Genomic DNA, 18,250 nt, shown 5'->3' with positions numbered 1-18,250 from the left:
TGGGTTCTGTGGATCCAAGCTCTTGTCCTCACACGTGTACAGCAGCCATGCGAACTGCTGGGCCAGCCAAGCCTTCAGTTATTAATTTTCTGTAACTGATGGTATGTTGTTATTTTCACTGAAATGAAACATTCTCTCATGGGGTGAGAATCAAAAGATTCTGGAAGCCGACTAACTAAACTTAGAAGGCACGGGAAGCTCATAGTTTACAAACCTCTTCCATGAGATTCCATAAACTGCAAACATTTGCTGCTCTAGGGGTGCCCACTCTGTCAATGGGGCACCCACTCTGTCAATGGGGTGCTCACTCTTCCAATGGGGTGCTCACTCTTCCAATGGGGTGCCAACTCTGTCAATGGGTCTCCTACAGAAGTTCACATATGGTCCGACTTCAAGATAGAATTGTCCATGTGATGCCCCAAAGACAGAGTTCCACAACACGCTCTAACTTCAGAACATGCCTGTTCTTGGAAATGAAGCTCTCAGGGTGAGACCTAGTTCAACATAATTAATAGCCTAGGAAGTTTGCAGGTTCTAGCTTGGGAGCATAGCAGCTGTTCATATATCCTTAATACCATACATACTATGTTCTTCTTTTATTGGGAAAGGTTGTCTTTTTATCTATGAAGAGCATTGTTTTGAGAGGGATACACATGGAGTTACCAGAATGAAGGAAACAGATTATAAAGTTGGCTGATCCAACTGGATCAGCCAAATAGATACTCTGATCAATGGCATGATAGATATCCTAGCTAAATTGTGTGCACACCCAACTAATGTTCTTATAAGAGATGAATTGGGGATATGTGTATACAGAATAAAGACCATATAAAAATATGGCAAGAAGCTATCCAGCTTGCATGAGGCTTAAGAATGAACCAACCTTGCCAGTCCTTGGTCTTGGACTTCTATCTAGCCTCAAGAACTATGAGAAAATTACTTTCTGTTGTTTAAGTCCATGGTGTTCACTTATGGCAACCTGAGCAGGGTTTTGTAATTACACAATACATTAATACATGCACATATTCATGCAAACAGGCATACACAGCCCAAAAGCTGGTAGAGTAATAAAATGTTTATTTGAAGTTACTTTTTTCCTTGTATATATGTGGCAGTGAGGAACACAGGGAATATTATTAGAACATTGATGAAACTCCCTTGCCTCATGTTAAGGCATTTGATGTTTGACCCAACATTGCTTTTACTTCATCTGTGCAAATGTCAACATGGTGATAGAAGAGACACTCTTTTGGCATTATGAAAATAGGTCTAACTCTCATGGGTTCTCTGAGCAGGTCTTGAGAACCCGAGGCCTTGATAGAGCCATATTTTCAGAAGCTTGCTCTAATTCTTTGTTGTTTGTGTTGTCAAAGCTGCAACAGCAGCAGGAGACTCCAGCTTTTCTCTACTGTTTCACCTCACTGCCTGCTCGCTAGTGGTTGTGGATTACTCACAGCATGTGTTTTGACAAATCAATGAGCAATGGTCAGAAACCATTTTGAGTGACAGCTTTCTAAGTTTGTAGCTAGGATAGATCTGACCTGAACATGTTGGTTGGGATCTTTAGAGTGAAGGACCATGAATCTCTATGTTGCTTATTACTAATTTCTTCTTTCTGGTGGTACTCTGGAGGTCAGATGCTGGACCCATGGTGACTGTTTGATGACATAGGAGAACTCAGTGATGACCTGAGAGTCTGACTGCATTATATTCAATATACATAGTATGTTCATTACATATAAGTATCTACTTACTTAAGTTACTCCTTTGTTGACATAGAAAGGTTCAACAACTATCTAAGAGGTTGACTGCATATCATTGATATATGTACTACATTTCTTGGGCAATAATTCAGTATTTTCATTAAAATAAATGCTCATTTATTTACATAGCTGATACTTGGAACTGATAATGTGTTTTTACAAAACCATGAAGGGGAAGAATGGACTGCCACAGCTTGTAGGGTCAATTGGTCAACTTAGCAACTATACAGAAATAAAAACAAACCAGGTCTTTGGACTGAGACTCATCTGTGGCCTTAAAATGTTTAAATTTTGTTGTGTTAGCTACTCGTATTGTTGTTATGACAAAATAGCTGACTGCAGTTAGTTGAGAAAAAGAAACAGTAAGATTCCAAAATGGACACATAATTATTAATGGATTTCTTAGTTATTTGATATGTATATAGCAATTATACAAATTCTGACAGGATTAATTGTTATGTGAGAAATGTATCATGATTTTGTTTAACTGTCATCTTGGCATGGCATGGCCATTGCCATCTTGAATTGTTACCACTTGGAGGAGACCTGCACATTACTGGGGTCATGGACTTGCTCTCATGTTGGGGGACATTGCTCACGAGGCCATGTAGCTCTCTAAGAGTGTATAGGTAGCTAACAGTTGCTAGGGGAAGGTCTCATAAGGTTCCTACATCCCTCCCCAAGGATAAATAGATAGTTAACAGTTGATGGAGAGACATTTTTCTTTAGTGGTATAGCTACCCATAACTTGCTAGTGGTCCTGTGACTATCCCTGACACTCCTGTAAGTATTACCATCCATACCCACTATTTTTGCCAAGCTACATTGGCATTGAATTGTTATCTTTGGCCTTTGCTGGTACCATATAAAGTGTGAATAGAAACTTATTCACTTTCACAGGAGAAGTGAATTCACTTACACAGCATATGTGTGACCACAGAGTCGTAATTGGTTTTGACCCCTATAGATCCTAAAAGAAATATGTGAATTTTCAAAACAATATTACATTTCATATTTTCATTTGTTTAAATCTGCTGTAGATTTGCTGACCAATTTAAAAAAGATATCCTATCAAAAGTTTTTGAATATTACAAAGGAAACTAGGAGAGCATCATAGATGTGTCACGTAGCCTTAACAAGTGTTAACATTGACTATATTTTCTACTTATTTTGTTCAAAAAATAAAAAATACATCACAAATATGACAGCTCATTACTGCATACTTCAACATATGTTAACTTTCTTCATGTGGCTTTTTGAGGCAGGGTTTTATTCTGCAGCACGGACTGACCTGGAATTTACTGTATAGCCCACATTGTTTTCAAAATGGCAGCAATCTGGGCAGCTCAGCTTCTTCAGTTCGGGATTATGGGTGGAGCCACTGTGATAGTCTTTATTATGCATTAACCAAGAATGTTTTTCTACACTATCACAATCCCATTCTCATCTATTAAAGTCAATAGTAATTTCCTCAAATCATTTAATAACATCTCTGTGGTCAGATTTGTTTAATTCCCCATTTTTTTCCAGATTAAAAAAAGATGAAGATCTATTTAAAGGCACTATAGTTTATTTGGTCAAGGTTATAGTTTCTATGTCCTATCTACTCCCTTTAAGTCCTGTAACAGTTCTCACCCACTGTTTCCCTTCCCTGTGACTTTCCCTTCCCCTTTCTCATATCATCGATCATAGGAGTGAGTGGGCCTGCTTTTCTACAGAACATCTCACTGTATCAGTCCATTCTCCTTTACTGCAATGAAATACTCAGGCTGAGTACTTTAAAAAGCACGTTTATTTACTTATGTCTTTGGAATCAAGAAGTTCAAATAATAGGATACTGAGTCTATGAGTTAGTTCCCTATGTCACACCATAGTGAACATGTTACAGCATCAGTAACGACCAGGCTTGAGAGACCCCAGGGGGACCTTGTTCTCTTGCAGGCTTCTCTTTCAGTGCTTAATAGTGCTTGCTGCTCTTGCAGAGGACACAGGTTTGGTCCCCAACACCCATATGAAAGCCCACAACTATCCTACAAGTTCAGTTCCAGGGATTTAACATACTCTTCTGGCCTCTGTGGGCACCACCATGCATATATGTGGTGCATATTTGCAGGCAAAGCACATTAAATGAATAGAATACAAGCAAGTCTTTTTTTTTTTCTTTTTTAAAGTGAAACATTGACTGGGGCCTGAGAACCTCATCAATTCCTTCTAAACACAGGTGCTTCAGCAGCTTTCTTAACTTCCCACTAGGTTCCACATCCCTGCTTCCCAATAGCATGCACACCTAAGCCTTTAGGGTATGCACTCACATCTAATACAAACCATAACACTCACTACCTGGATTTGTTTAGTTGTTCCTTTGTGAAATCGCGTGGCTGGTTCCTCTTGCTTCCTTGTTTATTAGAATGGAAGATTAGATCGGACTTAACTTTTTAATTTCCATCAAGAACACTGTGAAGGTCATGTGCACTGAGTTTGGAATCATGCCAAGACGGACATAGAGGCTTGACGGGGAGAACCCAGATAGCATAGTAACAGGCAGGTCTGCTATTCTATAAGGTTAACCATTCCCATTACAACCAGCAAGAATCCTGAGACTGTTGATTGTCTTAAACCTTCTGTCTCTGCATGCCATGCGCTTTCTGGCATGGTTTGTCTGGGTGAGACAGAAAGCTCATCACGTTTCTTTCTGTAACCATGAATTTCTACAGTCTGCTATAAGAAAGCAATTACAAACCATTACTCTCTTCAAAAGTTAATATCTACAATTTGCACTTTTATCAAATAAGCAATCTATTTCTGTATGAAAAAATGATAATTTCATTAAAAGTGTTATGACCGTGAATTGCTCATATTCTCTGACAATGAGCTTCTTTGATTTTATTTTGATTGAGTTGCTATTTCTCACTGGAACCATGCACCCTGTTATTTTCACCAGGACAGAAAAGAGCCCTTGACATAGTTTTCCCTTGTGTGTGGAATTTGCTTTCCTAGATTGAAAAATCGAAACCAACATGGCATTCTAATTGAAGACTGTCATCCTGTGATGAAGAGATTCGTATTTGTGCCTCTGGACCTACTCATGCAGGATCAGGAAAAGAGTGGAGAAGAGTCTAAGACTGGAAAACTCTCACATCTATGGTCTTATCACTGGTGATTCTGAAGTGAACAGAAATGTTGCTTAGTTCCCAGGAAACAGCTCACCCAAACCTAAGTTCAAGTGTGTGGAAAGGAATTGTGTCTTTACTATGCAAGGAGGGAACTTCTGTTGAATTCCTGAGAAGGGGAGATTTGCTTTGAAATCATCAGTGATGCTGGGCCATGCTGTCTGCAAGGACCAATTAAGGTTCGTCTTCAAAAGCACCTCCAACTGCCTTGACCCAACAAAATATCCTTTCCATCACACATTTTCTTATTTCCCAGTGATTCAGGTTTTTCCCTAGGCAAGATCTACATTTTTCATCACACAGGACATTGGTTCTGTGCAACCTTCTCACTCCATTATTTCCTCATTTGTCAGTCTTCTCATCAGAATGAGGCACATGCCCTGTTAGGATTTGGGAATTCAATATGAGAGTTTTTCCCCAGAGATTCACATATCCAGTCATGGGACTTGGAAATATATGGTTGTAAAAAGCTGGGATTTAGCAAACACGTCTTACTCCAGTATGGACATAATCTCACAACTGTCTTTCTGAGCACTTGCTTTCTTATGTACAGGCTTGAGCCCTTTGGAAGAAGGAATTATGTAAATTATGTAAATTTGGGTTCAGCCTTTTGGTTTCTTATATACACCATGTGACCTAGTCTACTGGTACTCAGTCACTGTCAGTCCACTGGATAAATATTGAGGGGTGTGGTAAGGATTTTTATCACTGAAGATTTTGGTAATATTATTTTCTATTCTGAAGTTCTTGCAGTAACAATACAGACTAAATATATAACAACAAGAAGAGTCAATAAGGCTTCCATATTTCCCCACAGTGCTCAATGGACTCTTTGCAGTGCTGAGACTTATACAGGGAGTCACAGCTGAGTGTTTCTGAATGGAGGTTTAATATACTTCAACCTGCATGATATGCCAGCACAGTGCAACACAGCAGTACACAAACACCCTTTATTTCTTTCCCTGGCCTTTTGCCATCACCACCCTCTGCCATCCCTACTGGCCCAGAATCTTTCTCCAAAGCTGTTGCGGTTTAGAGTCTTAAAACTCAGGTGCACAAAGCCATCACACTTGTAAATTAAGTACTAAAAGCTTAACGCTGGGAGATGGACAGTAGGAAAATGAGCAAAGTTTCTCACCTGTTATCAAACTTGGAAAAATATTGTAACCCACTAGCAATGAAAAATGTAAACAATTCATTAACTAATCAGTGCTTTGGATTGATAATTAACCAATGCTTTTCCTAGAAAAGGTGCTGCCTTTACATGCTAGGAAGACGTTGGTGACAACATAAACTGTTCTAATATTTATTGGTAGGCAGTTATCAAAATTCAAAGAAGGAGCTGCTTATATTTGATTCCTTCAAAGATAACAAAACCAGTAATACAATGTGTATACTCAAGTTTTGTTCTTTCAATAGCAAAATGGAGTTGAGCATAGACATCTTAGAATGATCTCACAGTCAGTGCTTGTTCTTAGATGCTCATGGCTGCCAGCTGATGGAGTTAGTAAAAATAGAACAGTAATGTAGCAATTATTCAGTGTTTGATACTACTTAGGTAAGTCTTTAAAAATGTTTTATTATGGAGATCAGGAATATTTGCTTATAAGATCAATCTAAAAACAACAATTTTAATGTTATGGGGTAGTTATGAAAATAGGTATTGTCAATTAAACTTTCTTCAGCTACAAAGGAACAAAATTATTCCATTTTCAGGGAAATAACTAGAACTGGAGATAAATATGTCAAGCAAAGCAAACCAGTTTCAGGAAGACATATTTTGTCTCATATGTGGAATTTAGATTTAGGAACAATGAAGAAGGGACAAGGACATGGCTTCGTGTTTCACATTGTACACTGCTTTTGCAGAGGACCTGAGTTCAGTTCCCAGTGCCCTTCTCACCAACACCTCTAACTCTAGCTCAGGAACTCGATGCCCTCTTCTGGCCTCTGAGGGCACCTGCATGTTCATACTCCTTCCTATACATAGAGTTAAACAAATGTCACGGGAATAGAAGGGGGACTATTTGGGAGTTAAACAAATGCCACAGGAATAGAGGGGGGACTATTTGGGACAGCTGAAAAGGGGGAAGGAAGGTCAGGTGAGGTGAATTTTATGAAGCACTTTAGGGAGAGGAAGAGCTCAGTCGTTGAGTTTAGCTTTCAGCACAGGGTGAGTGATATTTCCTGTGTGGCCATTTATGGATCTCATAGAGAAGGATGCATGCTGCCCGCTGGATGATTACGGATTATTCCCACTCTTGAAATGGAGTCTTTCCCCGGCACCTGCTTACCTTTACCTGTTGACTCCAGCTCTACCTCTGCTCGTTTTTCCTCCCCTTTGGTTGGGTCAGTGTTGTCTTTGGCTCAGTGCTCAATCTGGTCTTTTCTTAGACATGGGAAAAGAAGTCTACCCTCCATTTCTTTACACAGAGACTCCAGAGACAGTGCAGCCTTCTGTCTTTCTTTTTGCGCAGTATTTCTCAGTCTTTGAAAATGCTGCCACAGTTGATCCAGCCTTTAGTTTATAAGCTCCTTTAAAATGTAATAGTTCCTTATTTCCCCACAAGTGTTAGAAAAGTCAAACCTTTCCTTATTAAAAAAATTATTTATTTTTATGTGTATAAGTTTGTCTTCTTGTATGTATACATTCCATATATGGGCAGTTCCTGCTGAGGTCAGAAAAGGGCATCAAATTATCTGGAACTGGAGTTACAGATGGGTTTAAGTTGCCATTTTGCTTCTGGGAACTGAACCCAGGTCCTTTTCCAAGAGCAGCAAGTGTTCCTAACCACTGAGCCATCTTTCTACTCACTCCCAATGTTTATTCATTTTCTTTGTTTTTATTAGTCAAGTATTAGTGCAAATCAGTTTCCAGACCCTTCTTAAAGTTGGGTTTTAATGTGAATAAATTGAAAATACACGGGGGATACGATGGGGGAGGTAGGGGGAGTACCCAGAAAAAAGGACCCAATAAGAAATGGAGGAACCACCGATGACAAGCTTTATAGCTCACAGGCACCAGCCACTGCCAGCTTCTTCTATCCAGTGCTAATCTTTTAGATTATTTACACCACAGTTAAGCATTGCATTCCATCCCAGCTATTCTCTCCTCTTCTCTCCTTTTCCTGCCTTCCTTGGAGGGCAGTAGCACTCTTGGAAGTCTGTATGTTTTTTTTTTTTTTTTGTTCATAGCCCATAAGAAAATATACATTATAATATGGGCCTTGACATTTTCTGGGGAAGTCAGACTGTTGTTAACTCAAATGATAAATACTCTGAACAACAGCACTTTCTGGCACTAATATTTTTGTTTTTCCCTTTGTACTTTGTCCCTTTCCTCTTTATTGTCTTCATTTTTACTAAGTAGAAGGTGCAATGGGGACTATTTTGGGGAGGGGTGTGGGGGAGGAAGGTATATTTTAAAAGGTGTACTGACAGCCAGGGTATAGTTCCTTATAGACACCTGGAAGTCAAGGACACCCTCACGAGACCTGGCACATGCAGAAGATATTGCTTTGATCACCAGAATCCTCATCTCTGTTTTTGTGGATTCAGAGGGACAAAATCCTGGTGCTCGTGGCTTTGAATGTCCATCTAGTGTATGGCCACTCTATGGGTCGCAAAAATCAAGGGGACACTATCAGTGACATAGGGGCATTATGTCAGGATAGATTTGCAGATTTCCAAGAAGTTCAAGCAAAAGTATAGTGCCAATTTTCCAGTAACTTCCTCACCTCTGTCTAAGCCTTCTTAAGTCTCTGAAATATTTCAAGCGTCTTAATTCCCAACAGAATGAATTAAACATCAGGAGAAAGTCTACCAGGCCTCTCTCTCTGAGCAGGTATTAAATGATTGAAGGGACTATAATTATGAGAATTTCTGGGACGCTGGTTCTCATGCCTGTCTCTGTGGATGCTTCGTGGGTAGTTGGTGGTTATGGCTCACAGCTGTTGTTGATTGGCTCTATGCCAGCAGCTCTGGTTCTGTGAACTGGAAAGGAACTCAAATGTGGGGTTTTAAGGGTATGGAGAACCACAGGATGTGAGCATCCTGGCCTCTGGTGCCTCGTAAGGAAGCTGCATCTGCTGGATTAAGGAGCTGGAGAGACCAAGTCAGCAGCCGATGTGAGCCGTTTCCCAACACGCTGGGCCCCATGTGTCCCAGCACTTTCCACTTCTCTTGGAACACAAACTTTTCCAGGTCCATTACCCAAGCTGCAGTCAGGTCTGACTAGTGGATTTAGGGTGATGGCATTCACAATGCTGAACAAGGAGATCCTTCTTCCAGATGAGATGAAGACCCGACGGCTTAGGGTGTGGAAGTTGAAGACTATGGCAGAACTATCCTTAACCTTGCTGGCAGGCAATCTTGAGAGAAAGTGAGAGTAGAAAAAAAAGCTTTTTTCCCCCCAAGTTTTCCTTATGATGCTTTTAGTGTGCTTTGGTCTCGAAGCATTTCCCTTCCGTGTCAATCTGCACTGACAGATGAGTTGATTAGAACACGGAGGAGAGAATTTCAATTTTCATCACCATCTTGCAGAAATAATGTACAGGGACTGCAAAAAATTATATCTAGCTGGAAATATAGGGTGTTTAAAGATCTGCTTTGTATAGTATTTTTGGACTCTCTATATTAGAAATAATTTTCTCTGTGTCAGATTCACTTATTTTGCACTTGGTCTGTGTATCAATACAAGCTGGTGCTGACTTGTTATTCTAGGTTATTACCAACTAGACTGTTGGAGTCTAGCCTCAACACAGGATTGGAGTTCTCAACTGGAAGCAGGATATCTCGGAGGCGCATAAAAATATACACAGACTATTTTTTTTGGGGGTACAAGCTGACAGGCAATTTTTTAAGGCTTAAAGTTTCTCTCCTTTCTCTCCTTTCTCTCCCTCTCCCTCTCCCTCTCCCTCTCCTTCTCTCTCTCTCTCTCCCTCTCCTTCTCTCTCTCCCTCTCCCTTTCCCTCTCCCTCTCCCCCTCCCCTCCCCCTCCCCCTCTCCCTCCCCTTCCCCCTCCCCCTCCCTCCCCCCTCTCATTCTCTTGCAGCCTGAGACTGTACACACTCTATTCTCTTGTGCATTCCGTCTTTCTCCTGTGTGTTTTTCTTTTTTGAACTTTCACACTCTTATACACCTCTGTGCGTTCTTTGACTCTCACACACACTCTTTACACACATCTCACATACACCACATATACTGTTTTTTTACTCACACACACACTCTCTATATACACCTCACATTCTCTCTTTACTCACTCTTTACATGTTCTTCTCATGTTCTCTCACTCGCTCGCTCACTCGCTCTTTACATGTTCTTCTCATGTTCTCTCACTCGCTTGCTCACTCGCTCTTTACATGTTCTTCTCATGTTCTCTCACTCGCTCGCTCACTCGCTCTTTACATGTTCACTACTCACTCTCTAGCCTTTCTCTTATTCCAGTCTTTTATTAATACTTTAAAAACAGATAAAAAGACATTATATAATCATCGTCAAATCAAATTTAAAAAAATAGCCATGTCCCACAAAAATTAAAAATAGCAATTATTTTTCAAAGTTTCAAGCTTTCCCTATTCTTAAGCATATAGCCAAAATAATAATAATTATAAACTTATCATTATTTAAACTTTAACTTTTGACTTATCATACTTTAGAGCTCAGAGGTCCAAGGTCAGCAACTTATATTTTCCTATAAATCTCTAATGATAAATGACATATACAAAGCTGCCAGATAGTGGCAAAAAAATAATGAAGCTAACACTTAATTTAATAGTTTTGTTAGCTTTTTGCTTCTATACATTATACACGATGACCCTCCTAAGAGTCTCAATGTTTTGACTTAGCTTTACTAGTATATAATTTTATATATTCTATACTTGCTTATCTAGGAACCACTCTTAAATATTATATAAAGCTTCTTTTGTAACTTTAATAGCTTTTTCTTTTCTCAAGGTCTCAATGTTGGCTCTATTTCATTTTTTAATAATTTCTTTAAACTTTCTTTATAAGTCAAACATTAATCTAAAACTACCATTCTATAGTTATTATATTGTTTCCAAGATAAAAACACACAACATATACACGGGCCGTTAAGACTGTGTTGTGTCTCGTGTCTCAATTTTTAATTGTTAAAAACATCTAGTTTCACAAAATTCACCAGGACAAAAAAAATAAATAAAAAGTCAGATATAATAAAATAATTATATACACCAAGGCCAACTGAAAAACAGTCACACACAAATAAAATCTATACAGCCATTGTATAAGACTAAGGTTATTGTTTTTATATATATAAAGAGCTGTCACAGGCTACTGAGATGCCTCCATCTTGGCCTACTGTAGACACAGTCCCTTATTTTAGATGGCAGTTCCCCTAGAGAGATGTGTCTCTTACTTCTCAGGGTCCCAGATGCTATCTTCTTTCAAAAAACTGTCATGGGCTTCTGAGATGTCTCCATCCTGGCCTACTACAGACAGCCTCTGTCATTATAGACTGTCCCCAACACTAGACCAGACCTACTATCAGTTTGTTGAAGAGGATCCGTGGTGTCAGAAAAGCAAACATGGAGCTGGGAGTTAGAGCTGTCTAAAGTGTCAGTGTTTCTTCTGTCATTGAAGGCCTATGATCTGCATGTCTTCCTAAAGTCCATAGAACAAGTGCAGTAGCTCTTTGCTCTTGAGTGTGGCAGAAACTGTACAAGTTAAGATTCAACCATGATCCTATCAGTAGAGTTAGCTCAATTACCCAATGTTCCGTAAAAATACATTATAGTGATGGTACCCAGACCTGTGAATTGTTAGAAGCTCGTGATTTTTTTCCTGAATCAGCACTTCCAAGGATTATAAGGTTGATGGAGTTCAAGCCAGTGCTGTGCTGTGGTCAGGTCACTGATGTGAAAGGGTGGATGTTAACTTTCAGCCTATGAGATGGAATGGACCTGAAGGATATCTCCCACAATCCCCAGAGCAACGTGCCTTCAACCAAACCAAAGAAAACTAAAACTCCCAGAAGTAAAAAGGGAAGAAGAAACTGTTTTGCAAATAATCTGGGATGATCATTGTTGGAAGACTGGGAGACAGAGCTGAGATGTGGAAAATGTGAAATATGGGCATCTCTGAGTAGAGTTTATTCAATGGTTTAAATGTAAAAGGTAAAGGCAGTGGGTCAAGAACACACACACAAATACACACACACATTAGAGAGAGAAAGAGAGAGAGAGAGAGAGAGAGAGAGAGAATAAATGCTGAAGGAGATATCAAAGAATGACCTGGTTTGGAACAATAGTACACAGAGAAATTTTTTACTGGTGTCCTATCATGAGTGGGTTTTGGTTGCCTATAATAATAACAGAGGAACGAAAGAAGAAATCCCCCCACCAGAGATTTGTAAAGAGCTTGTAAAAGTTAACTTATAATGGGATGGCGTTAGAATGGAACTGAGAATGCATGAGAAGGTGCTGATGGGAGTTATCTACAGAAGGGAAGTTCTGAGAAATACAAATAGGTCATAGCATTTGCAGAAAAAGTGAGAATTTTACGCTTAATATACGCTCATACTTAATATAGTTTGGGGTGTGTAAAGTAGCACTGGCACTGGGTCTGGATGCCTGTGTGTTCAGTCAGGAGACATGAGATAATGCATCTGATCATTGGTTGTTTAGTGGAGCTTCAGGCTCAGAGTTGCTACGAGGTGTCCTGTGGTTTTAGGCCTCTGTTTTGAGGACTGTTCAGGCAGGCCTGTTACCTGCCAAAGTGTACCTACACACTTTGCTTTCTTTATACTCCATACAAGTGCAAGACTTCATTGTGGTGATACAGATAATGCACTGACATCCCAGTCTCAGACTTAATCAATATCAGTACCTCAAGTAGTTTATAAGACTGAATTTTGAGGTCATACTATATGAACATACACTTTCTGGCTTAACTTAACTATTCTCAAATGTAACCAGATGATGCTCTATCTGGTTACTTGGCAGTCAGCTGTATATTACATCTTTTAGGGACATTGCTAAAATGCTCCTTTAGAAGACTTGGGAAAAGGTAAGACTAAAGACAAAGCACAGCCTGGAGCTCCAGCTGCTGACTTGGGCAGAGAAGGGGGAATAACAGCTGAGAAATATGAGGTCTTTGGCCCCTTTCCCAGAATTGCCAGGCTAAGACCTTGGCGGGGACTCAACAGGAAACTGAACTCTATTTGCATATCCTTTTATACATGGGAGATTAAAAGCTTCAACCTTGAGTGATCACAGTTTTTGAGAATCATGACAAGGCATTAAAGAAGAGGTGGGGTGTCCTGAGGGAGATGAGCAGGAGTCTGCACAAGGTAGGTGTGAGGCAGGCAACGACTTTCAATTGCCTTTGATTAATGGTGAGTGTGTTTCATTTAAAAAATATTCTTACTGGGTCATACAAAGGAATCAGCAGTGGAGGGATCTTTGCTTCCCCAAATCTTGGGAATCTGTCAAAATCAACCTCTTTGTCCCATAAGCTAAATCTTCTTTCTGTGCAGATGCCGACATTACTTGTCACTGAAGGAGTCCTAGAGATAATCAACTATCAACTCAATTGTGTAGATGCCATCAGAGGCTCAAAGAACTCAACTGACTTATTCAAAGTCACACAGAAAGTTCAAAGTGAGTCCTGACTCCCCCATGAGCTTTTAACTCTCTTTAGCAGGTGGAAATTTCCTCGGGCCTCTAGTGACTTCTTTCAGACCCATGATTTGGCATAACTACTCTTCACGATTGTCTCCCATCAGAGCATAAGTTTCTCTGGCAAGACAGTGACTCTGATTCCTTGGCTCTTTCCCCAGTTCTCCTGGACCAGGCCCCTGTGGTTCTTTAATGGAAGAATGAACATATTTATCCTTGAGATTCATTTAGGAGAACGTGGCTTTCTTGGCAAAGTAGTAGTATAAAAACTAACCTTCTGTAAACAACATGAATAATACAAGGATGAGTGAATGCCACCCTTCATGTTAATAATTAACAATAGTTTTCAAGGACAGGAAAAGCTCAATTCTTAAAAGGGCACATTAACTAAGACCTGGGATGAGGGGGGTCCTTGCAGGGAAACAATCCTCAAATAGAAGAGAATGAAAGCTCAGTTCATTCTGACTTAGGATGGGTGAAACTTCTAGAAAGTCTAACAGCTGGTGGTTTATTGCCAGCATATTTAAACACAGTACAATTTGGGACAAAATTTCCAAGAAATAATCATTCCCCTTCCAGATTACCAGGCAGCAATCATTTTAATTCCAGGTGCACACAAATGCTTAAGGAGTGACTACACAGAAATTCCCTTTCAAAGTACATGTGACCATGGGTGGGTTTTATAGCTAAAAGGCTAGAATCTAGTATGGTCTCTGACCTAGATAGCAGAGAGATCTGGAGGCCTTAAGTAGATGTGATATCCCCACTAAGGATAGGTTTTATTAACTGGGAGCTAAAGACAAAGGTCTAGGGAGGGAGAGTCCAGGATAATCATTTTGGGGTATTTGGATGAGGTCTGGTTCCACAAATAGCAAAGGTCACCAGGTCATTAACAAGACCCACTCTCACTCTGGATGAAATGCAGGTATTTGATTTTATCTCCCCCACTGAGGAGACACTCTGTGTGTTTAACATTCCTGGTTTCCCTAGCCATCTGTGGGTACAAGACTTTTGTGCTCCCTTCATGAGAACATTCCTAAAGCTGGGCAAGGCTAATCTTTGTAAAAATGTGGATTCTCTGTGCTGATGTCTGATCAAGTCTGATGGAAAATGGTTTCTATGAAAAATTTGTTCTTTCTTCTACTTTAGTAAACTAGAGACATGTTCACTTGGTACAGATAAGGGACCTTAAGGACCAGTGTTTATTAAGGTGATATACTCACCCCTCCAGTGATGGCATGGCTTTTAGAACTTCTACTATAAACAGCACAGGGAATTAATTTAGATTAGTCTTTGCAAAGAAGAGTCTTGATATGTCATTTTTTATGCAAAAGCACGATTAGGACTTGGAAAATGCTAATAGTTATTGACAAGGAGCCCCTCCCAGGCTAGATCCTTAGGTGATTTCTGTGTAAGACCTCCTTTCCTGTGGGACGTTAACATTGTTGAACACCTGTGGGATGTGCATCACAGATGCTCCTTGTAATAATCCTGTGAACTTATTCTTCCTATTTTATGGGTAAAGGATAGATTAAAGGCTTAGAGAATTTGAACAACCTAATGTAAGATCCTGGAACTTGTAAGTAAGGAGTTGTGACTGTCACTGTTTAAACACACATGCAACTTATGAGTCAAATTCTTAAATATGTTCATTTAAGATAAATAAAACAACTTTTCCAGTAATATTCATATTATGAAAAAATTAATTTCAACACGTTAATATTTTTTGTGGATGGCTATCACATTTGTTTTTATATATCACTCAGTTATCTGTATTATTTTGGCATGTATTAGAAAACGTGCTTTTTAAATTGTGACATGAGACTTTTTGTTAGGACAATAAAGAAGCTTTCATGGATCTGCGAATATGGGAAAGCTTAGAGATAATTATCTGAGACTCAGGGAGAAACTTGTATCTTTTGTCTTGGCATGATCACACCTCTTACCCTTGTTGGTTTCTTCCAGTATCCTATAAGACTAGGGAAGACAACCGTTTCAGGAAGCCAGTCCATCCAAGAGGGAGGTATCAGAACTTCTGTCTACTGAGCAGTCATGGTCTTTTGCTAACAGAAGTTCTGAAGGGGTAGAACCTTTATGTCTCATCCTGCTGCTCTTTCCCCTTTGGCCCAGGCAGCTTTGGAGACAATTATGAGTAGGGGAAAAGACAAGAAAACTCAAAGGAGCAAAGTTGGCAGGTTGTATCTTCAAAGAATAAGGAATTTGTTTAAGTATAAATGTAAGGGTCTTAAAATCACTGAAGGAAGACCCCAGACTCAGATAGTATTCAAAAAGAAAGACCATTTATTCTACAGAAACAACAAGCATGTGGGGATTAGCCATTCTTTGAAATGGCAATCCCAGATAAAGGCATACAGGCTTTCTTATAGGCAACTGGGGGGAACTCTCTAGAAGGATTAGGTAATCTAAAATTTTGTTGGTGAGTGCTAGGGATCACAGGTGATCAGTGGTCTACATTCCTATGGCCTGTTCTGAGATGAGATATTTTCCCATTTTTGTGGTTATTCCCAGGCTGTTCTTTGGGAGAAGGTTTTATGATCTTGTTCTGTTCCTAGTGTCTTCTGACCTAGTTCCTAGGATTTATGGTCTATTCCTGAAGCTGGTGCCTTACAGCCTTTTTTTGAAATCAGACCTGGTCCTCAAAATGGAGATAAAATGGGATCCTTAAATGGGGACAAATGGGGTTTATATTGTCCTTACATAACCATGATAGAGATAAACTTAGATGAGACAATCTCAAAAAGAGGGAGGTGTCCCTCAACGTACTTGCAGATTTTACTTTGCTCTGCCTATTGGGAGAACTTCAACAAGTATAATTTCTCTGGATTTCCAGACATAAGAGTATATTCCACAGCTGAGTCTCCCTGTTTGAATTTCTTGGTTTGTAAATACAAGAGATTGTCAGCATTCTACCTGGTGATAACAAATGTCATTTCATTCTTTCATGCAAGATGTTCAGTGATTAGTACTCCCTGTCTTAGTTACGTTATCAATGCCATGACAAAACACCATGACCAAGGCAACTTACAAAAGAAGGTATTTAATTTGGGGTTTACTGTTACAGAAACACACACACACACACACAGACACACACACACACACACACAGAATGGTAGGTGTCTTTTGAAACCTCAAAGCCTAACACTAGTGACACATCTCTTCCAACATGGCCACACCTCCTAATTCTTTCCAAAGAGTTTTATCAACTAGGGACCAAACATTAAAATATATGAGCCCATAGGGCCATTTTCAATCAAACTACCATACTTCCCAAGGACTATGTTTGGAAAAGTATTCATGTAGACTTTCTAGAGCTTGGTAACACTAGTTTATACAGAAGAATCCAAAATTAAACCCGTAAGAGTTTCCACTATTTCTCATGGTTATACCCCAAGAGATTTACTGAACATCTGGTCAACCTTACATCATATTATCTCAAGATGGTGACTACTGCATCACCACAGAGAAACACCACAAAGTAGTCAGTTCAGGCAAATGCTAAGTGCTAGAGGCTGAGGGCATGACATACACGCCACAGATACACAGGAGGCTGCCAGCATCACAGGGGCTAAACAGGAAACATTTCTGCCTTCCAAGCACATGTTTCTTTGGTAGAGTCTACTGAGTCCAAGAAATCTCTGAGAAAGTACAGAGTCCATATTAACGAGCCATATTTTGATTCATACCAATAAAAGAAGACCTTTAGGTTGTTTGGCACAACAATGTGGAGGAAGGATATCTGTGCTTGTGTCCTGGCTCAGCTGCTTTCAGTGGTGTGGCCTTGGGCATTCTCCAGACTTCCTCATGCTTTGGTTTCTTCATCTGTGAAATAGAAATAGCAACAGCAACCGGTTGCTGGGAGGACTCATCAAATGGAGCACACAATGACTTCATGCAGAAGTTCTCTGAGACTGCAGGCCAGCGTTATTAACCTCATTACTGGCAACTTTGGAGTGACTAATGAATTTCCACTTCACAGGGCTTTTTATTTTTAGCTTCATACTGCTGAAAGTCAAAAAAGGTTTTCCTTTTTCCAACTAATAGGAAATGAGGCTGACTGATCATAGAGGGTGAGAACTGGGAGAGACCTTGGCGGTATCAGGTCCAACTTCCTCTTCTTGCAAATGAGTGTGAGAGGAGAAGTGACGGGCTCAAGTTCTCATGGGAGAGAAGCAGGCTTGGAATAAGTCACGTCATGAGTGTCCTCTTTCCTATCCTGCAGCAACTCTTCCTGTGCAGCAGCTAAATCCTGTCTGATTCTCTGTCTCTCACTTGAGATAACTCAGAAATCGGCCAGGACTGTGTAGCTAGGGCAGGCTGACCAGTGCTGAGGAAAACAAACAATCATTCTTATTAAAAACACTTTTAATAACTTGGCTTTTTCTTTACCGTATTGTCATCCCTCTCCTCCCCAACTTGCTTTTGGGTCATAATGTTTCATGGCAGCGATAGAAACCCTAACTAAGACAAGAAACTTGCTTTTATTTTGAAAAAGATAGAAACCGGAGATTCTTTGTCTCTAAATGAAAGTGAGGGAAAAGCTGCCCGGCAGGCTCTGGTCATTGATCCGTTTATTCCTCAGCAGAGTGAGTGAGAGGCCCTGCAGTGAGGGGCAGGGGTTACCCAGGTTGAGATGAGAGAG

The 18,250-nt window shown here is 39.9% G+C and overlaps 1 gene segment (V, D, J or C); it reads right to left on the bottom strand.

Annotated features, from left to right (window-relative positions):
• Positions 1-18,250, bottom strand: part of LOC114639722 — a 586,704-nt gene that overhangs the window by 98,270 nt on the left and 470,184 nt on the right.

This window comes from Grammomys surdaster, unplaced genomic scaffold (assembly GCF_004785775.1).
Source record: "Grammomys surdaster isolate TR1022 unplaced genomic scaffold, NIH_TR_1.0 125750, whole genome shotgun sequence".
NCBI lineage: Eukaryota > Metazoa > Chordata > Mammalia > Rodentia > Muridae > Grammomys > Grammomys surdaster.
This window is presented reverse-complemented; position numbering and strand designations above follow the sequence as displayed.